The following is a 6648-nucleotide window of genomic DNA, read 5'->3' as shown; positions in this document are numbered from 1 at the left end:
GATATATCTTAGAAAATATATCTTTAATCAGGATTTAATTAGGAAAACTGAAGTCACCATAGCTATTTGGACAAAAATAAATACAGAGAATTATACACTTACACAACTATTAAAAGGGCTGGAGGAATGAAGAAGGCTAGTTTCAGAAATTCTACAAAGGAGGTGATCACCGGAAGCTGAGCTGTCTATAGCGCCAAATGAATGATTCTTAGACGCCTCAAAGTTGAAGAAAACCATTGCTGAATATTTTTGTTAACTACTCACAATTCTCTACTGAGTTAAGCACAAATCAATATAGAAGAGAATTGCAAAGTGCTGATGGATACACTTTTAGCCACTTTGATTAGAAAATCAAATAGTAATGCTAATAGAATCCTTTCAGGTAGAGAAAATTATGCATTTTTGAGGATTATAGCACCACTTTCCCTGGGTGCTTTTAGGAGTTCTACATCTTGTGGAAAATTACAACCTAATGTGACCTTGGCAGTACATAAGCTTGTATTGTATTAAGTGAAAAATCCCAAGTCTTAATCAGATCAGAGCCAGATGATCTTGTCATCTCCTCATGATCCTTTGGATTCGATTTATTCACCCACACTATCCCACCCCCCCACCATCAACACGTGCTCAGTATTTCCAAAGCTAGCTTATGTCAATTTCACTTCAAGATCCCTTCTCAATCTGTTATCCCACATCTCATGATCCCTTTCTTATCTGTATACCTGGACCCTTTTTCCTTACTACAAGCTTGACTTTGCTGTCTGTTCCAATGTGCATAGGGATAAAAAAAAATGCTGATGGCTCAATATTTTGTGTATGCCGTGTAAATTTATGTGTGACAAATCCATCAGGGACTGCAGGCAGGGGATGTGATAAAAATTCTCATTCCTTGAATCTACTAACACAGAAAAAGTACCAGAATGTGGCAAATAAGGGAAGCTGCAATAGTTAATTATCATGACACACAGCTCATCTGTAATTAATCCTTTTCTTCAGCAGGATTCTGCAACTGTAGCATTAAAAAAAAAAAAAAACCCAAAAAACAAAACAACAACAACAACAAAAAAAAAAACAGGTCAGATGATGCTTTAATTAAGGCTGTACAGTGTTGCTGCTTCTACAGCAACAAGAACTGTTTTTTGTCTATAGGTGTGTGTGAAGCACTACAAATATTTTCTTAACATCTTTACAGAGTGCTGCTTAAGCATCTTTGCTAGCATTATGTCTGGAGACAGACTGATTACAATTCAAAGGCGTTTTTCCATTCTCCTCACACCCATCTTAAGAGCCACTAAAACAATTTAAATGTCATGCCAATGGGAGGAGACACTCTCACCAAGGAGCTGGAAATGAAACATTAGGTACTACTGCAGTTGAGAATGGCACTGTCTTGAAATTTACAACTCTCTTAACCAGCTGCCCAAGCTCAGATCGAGGGCTTGTGGTGTGTGATCACTTGACAAGTTCTGACTGGTAGTGAATCCACTACTGTCACCCTGAAATACTGATCCCCAGCTACAATATTCACTGGTAGGATGTATACTGGGAGAAGGTAATACAAAAAGAAAATTTAACAATCATCCTATTGTGTCTGGAATTCTTTTACAAACTATTACATGAAATACTGGCAGTATGCCCTAGCTAGGTCCCATTTAAAAAAAAAAAAAAAAAAGCTTGTCCTATGTTTACAAAGATATTGCTATTGCCAAAGCGGAGAGTTACACTGCGATGGACAGCCAGTGCTCACCATTTTCTGTGTTCTTTTCTTTGGTGAATGGTCAGTCACATTTCCCAGACCCACTGCAATTAGACAAGGTCATGTGACTTGTTCTCACAATAAAACCTGAGAAGAAGCAGTATGTGTCACCTCTATGTCAAGGCAGTAATTTAGCATGGGTGTGCTTTCTCTATCTTTTCTTTCATTAGTCAGCTGATTTCAGATAATCCAATGAAGTACTTCCAGGCCCTAGAAGATGAAAGCAGCTTATGTGGACAACCCCCCATCCCCTCCACCAACTTGCATCAGACTATGAGTCGCGCAAGTAAAACTTCATTGTGTTATGTCACTGAGTTGGAAAGTTTATGTTACAGTGTTTCACCTCTGCTGGCTGACACATGTACTGCATTATTGCACGTATTTGTATTATTCCCCTAATTCCTCCTGTGATTGGTAGTATGTATTTGCAAGACACTTGGCTAAATATGAGGATCTGTTGAGATTTTTGTGGCAGTTTGTGTGAATGGCATTTTTCTCTACGCTATGGCAAACTAACTTACATTGGTCTTAAAAACCTTAGGTTTCCCTTGACCTAATTAATCAAATCAAACAGTCCAATCAAGAAGTGACCAAGATTTGTCATTAAGTAATCTCTTTCTAAATAGAATAGAAATAGACTATTTCTAATATTCTAAATAGAAAATAGGCTACTATTTTCTAAATCCTGGAAAAAAATACCTAACTCAGCACTGCAGACTTCAATAAATTTACAAGTAAAATATGCTGCCCCAGTTAGGATTATGGAGTACCAGAAAAAAATCCTCCCTTGTTTGGAGGGCTCCAGAGACAGTCTTTGTGGGTCTGTCAGGCTACATTGCCTGCAGACAGTAGGCAATCATTCTCCCACTACAAATTGCATATAAACTAAAACATATTGACCTCTATCTTCTTTACGTCGTGGGATGATATATCTATAACCCATAAAGCATTTGATAAATAACAGAGAGGGATCCTCTATACATTTTGCTCAGTATAGCCTATAAGTAAAGGAATTTGCCTTTTTTTATTATTATTCATTTGAGAGATACAGTGAGAATGAGCTAGAGCACAAGCAGGGGGGAGGGTCAAAGGGAGAGGGAGAAGGAGAAGCAGATTCCCCACTGATTAGGGGATCAGGGAGCCTGACTCAGGGCTCATTCCCAGGACCATCGGATCATGACCTGAGCCGAAGGCAGCTGCTTAACCAAATGAGCCACCCAGTACCCCAGGAATTTGCCTATTGTTTTACCCAGGAATATGATACTGTTCTCCTTAGTGGAAATCTCTGTGGTTCTGATAGATGACTCTCTGAGATAATACTTTTGAGGCTCTCAAACAGATGTGGGTGCTTCTGTACACTTTAAAAACCTTGTAAACATCAGCTTTCTGGAAAGATAAGGGTGGGGGTTAAGGATGGGAAAGATGAGGAATAGACAGACATTAAAGCCTTGATCTTTTCCATTTTATCTCCCAAAAAAGTAAATTCAACTAAGTTATCATAGACGAATCATTTCCATTTTTGAGCCTTTCTATTGTACATGATGATAATCACCTCACTGCCATTGCTTTCTTCAAAAGCAACTGGAGCTCTGGAACATAGAAATTTAAGCCAGCCTCTTCAGTTCTTTGTCTCAGATTTTGTAATAATAGAGAGGCTACATTGGCCATTTGGAAATCATCAGAGAAACAGAAAGCCAGTAGTAATCCTTTTATATCCACTTTACTCCTCCAGGCCCTGCACTGGATTCTGGTAGAAGTTGGCAAAGGCACATGGCAACTAGCTTCGCCACTAAAAGTAAATGAAGTTATGTTTCTTAGAAGTATTACTACCACCATTGAGAATTTGGAGCCATTTTACTATTCATCCCATGGCAGGTATGTGACCCTCTTTGTATGCACCAAAGGCCCTATGGCTTTGCCTTTTAGCTCTAGAGCCCCATCTTAATGGACTCTGAAAGAGTGACAGAAGTAGGATTATAAAAACTAGAAGAGAAAGAGCCATTATTAGTGTTAAACTGTTTCAGGCCCCAGAAACTGACTTTATTTGACTTTTGTGGATGTATATAAGGTCACCAATGTTTTGACAAAGCCCTCATATATGCCATATGGGAAGCGTGCCCACAGTACTCAGGCTGTCTACTGCTGGTAAATAGAAGCTAAGTTACAGCACTTTCTATTGTGTGAGGACTGGCCCATGGTACTCCAGTGTTATGACAGTGTGATGTTGGTAGCAGGTAAAATGGAGACATGGGGGCTGTTAGAAATATTTTCTCAGTTGTCATCATGACAGAGACTAGCAGAAACAGACTGGCCTACTTGTGACATAACAACCTCTCCCAATTCCTCCTCTTATCTCACTCCCCCACCATCACCTTTAGCAGTATAGGAAGGACAGTAGGATGGACAGATGAATGAATGAATGAACAAGTGAAAGTATGAAATCAAGAGCATTTAATGGATTCCACCAATTACAGAGTTTCTTTTTCTTATTTTTATTATTAACAATAATCAAGCAAATTCCTAAACTTGGAATTAGTTATGCAAATATTCCATGCTTTCTTTGCTTAAAAGTTGTTAGCAACTGCTACTAGGACATCAGAATTTAAGTAGTATCAGGTATGTATTATTATACCCAGCTGAACAGCTGCAGCACTCATATTTAATTCCATATGTTATACTTGACCCTTGCCTCCCTGCAATAATAGTGGTTCTTGTGTAAAGTTTTCATGAGCTTCTCTCTAGGAGCCCTTGCCAATAGTAGTAAAGAATTCATGGATAATTGAAAAACCAGAGAGAACTCAAAAATCTTCTAGGCAATGGCTGCTCAAATTCTTTCATTTAAGAGTGGATCATACCAGATTATTTTTTCTCTGTCTTGTCCATTGTCTGGGGGTGGGAAAGGTAAGGTAGGGGCAGGGGACTTAGATCTATAAAACAGGTAAAGTAATGAAGGAAGAAAAAAAAGAGATTCAAATGCAGTAGTCTACATTTTAGATAATTACTCTCTAGAAAATTAAAGTACTAATGTCACCCACCAGTGAATAAGCAACTTCATTTAGAATATACTACAGAAAAATATTGCACACACCCTGCACACTTAAAGCTAAATATCAGGAGAGATGTTAATATGAAAGAAATTATTTCAGAACATGTAGCTCTAATTGCAGTCAGAATTCACAAAGGTGAGAGATGGTTGTGGGCCAGCATAGAAAATTTGAGTTAGGCCTTTGAAGGATAATTTTTATGTTAATTTTAAAGAAAATAGTGACTTAGAGTTCTTGCAAGTCAGGCTGTAAGTCATCCAATGGCACCGAAAGGCTAGAGCTACAATGGACATAAAGAAATGTGTCATCTGATTACCCAATGGCACCAAAAGGCTAGAGCTACAATGGACTTCAGAAATATGTGCCATTTGGGGCCACTTTGTTACTATGTCCTAGTGTTATTTGGAAAATAAAGTGAATAGTGAATTTTTGGGGAGGATGGCAAAAAGAGGGTTATATTATGACTTCTAAAGTAATAAGGACAAAAGGGAAGGACTAAGTCATCATTTCTGTTCAATATGCCAGGTAGAAAGAGAAGGCCCATTTTTTGGACACCTGCTGAATGACAGGCCAAATGCTGAGCACTTTTCTTGAGATGCCTAGTTTTTTCCCTCATAACAACTATCTGATGTAGTTATACATCTAGGATTTATCTAGGTCAGAATTCTAGTCTCCAAGGCCTAAGCCCCTTGTAGAATCCCATATTGTCTTATCTGGACCATATATTGTTCTATCAACATTTGAGCTGCGTAGTAGAACTACACAGCAAAGTAAATTACCTGAAGGTATGGTATAGCCCAGCTTTCATTTGGCCCAACTGTAGATACTTAGAAATGCCAATAACATAAGTGAACAACTTGCCTAAAACCATACAAAAATATTTCCATTAACTCCAGTAAGCAATGTAATATAAGATTCAATACACACACACGGAAGTGCACACACACGCAATGCACGTACACTCTCACATACTCCATACACACATCACCACTGCCACCTTCACCAAACCACACCATACACACACAAACAAACACAATCTTTTGATTCTCCCTCTTCTCATCCCGGCACATCACCAAAAGCAAAGCTGATTATTTGGCAGCTAAGGTAGTTTAGCCGGAGTCACTTTGAGGGATCTGGACCTTAAATATTCACTATTTAATTGGCTTCACAGACCTCTTAATTCTATAGATGTGGTACCTGCAAAGAAATTATAAGATTTTCCATGGCTATTCTTACAAACACAAAATGATGAAATACGGGCAAATATGACAAAGGCCTATAAAAACCTGGGATGCTGGACCCAGGCTGCAGACCCTCCTCTTACTCCCACTCTGATTGCTGTGTCTTTTCCTGGGCATAGTTCCCACAAAAATATGTATTTCTCTGGGCCTCTGGCAAGGTAAGAGATGAGTCATCATGAAGCTTCAGAAAGACCCATCCTTGAAGGCAAGAGTAGTTATAGAAGGGTTTAGGGGGATATGATAGGAGAGCCATTTATCAGTAAATTCAGAAGTGCTCTTGAGGCCTAAGATGGAGCGAACCTGTACCTCAATCCTCAGATGGACCTGGGTGCACATTGACCAAAAATGTGGAATTGGGATCCTGCCCTTCCTCTTCTCCAACACCCACAAAATAAAAAATATATATTTCTGTTTTTTTCAGACTGTTTATCCTTTTACCTCTGGTCTCAAAAAAATGTTCTTTGACCGAAAAGCAGTTACTAAAGCCTGAAATGTGAGCTTCAGGCACAATCTTTTTACAGTGTCATTAATTTGTAGTCAGGTTTGATCTCACTTATTCTGTGGGAGACTCCCTATGCCCGTTTCCTGTGGGCTCATACACACTTGC

This window comes from Nyctereutes procyonoides, unplaced genomic scaffold, assembly GCF_905146905.1.
Source record: "Nyctereutes procyonoides isolate TBG_1078 unplaced genomic scaffold, NYPRO_anot_genome, whole genome shotgun sequence".
Lineage (NCBI taxonomy): Eukaryota > Metazoa > Chordata > Mammalia > Carnivora > Canidae > Nyctereutes > Nyctereutes procyonoides.
Note: the sequence above shows the minus strand (reverse complement) of the source record.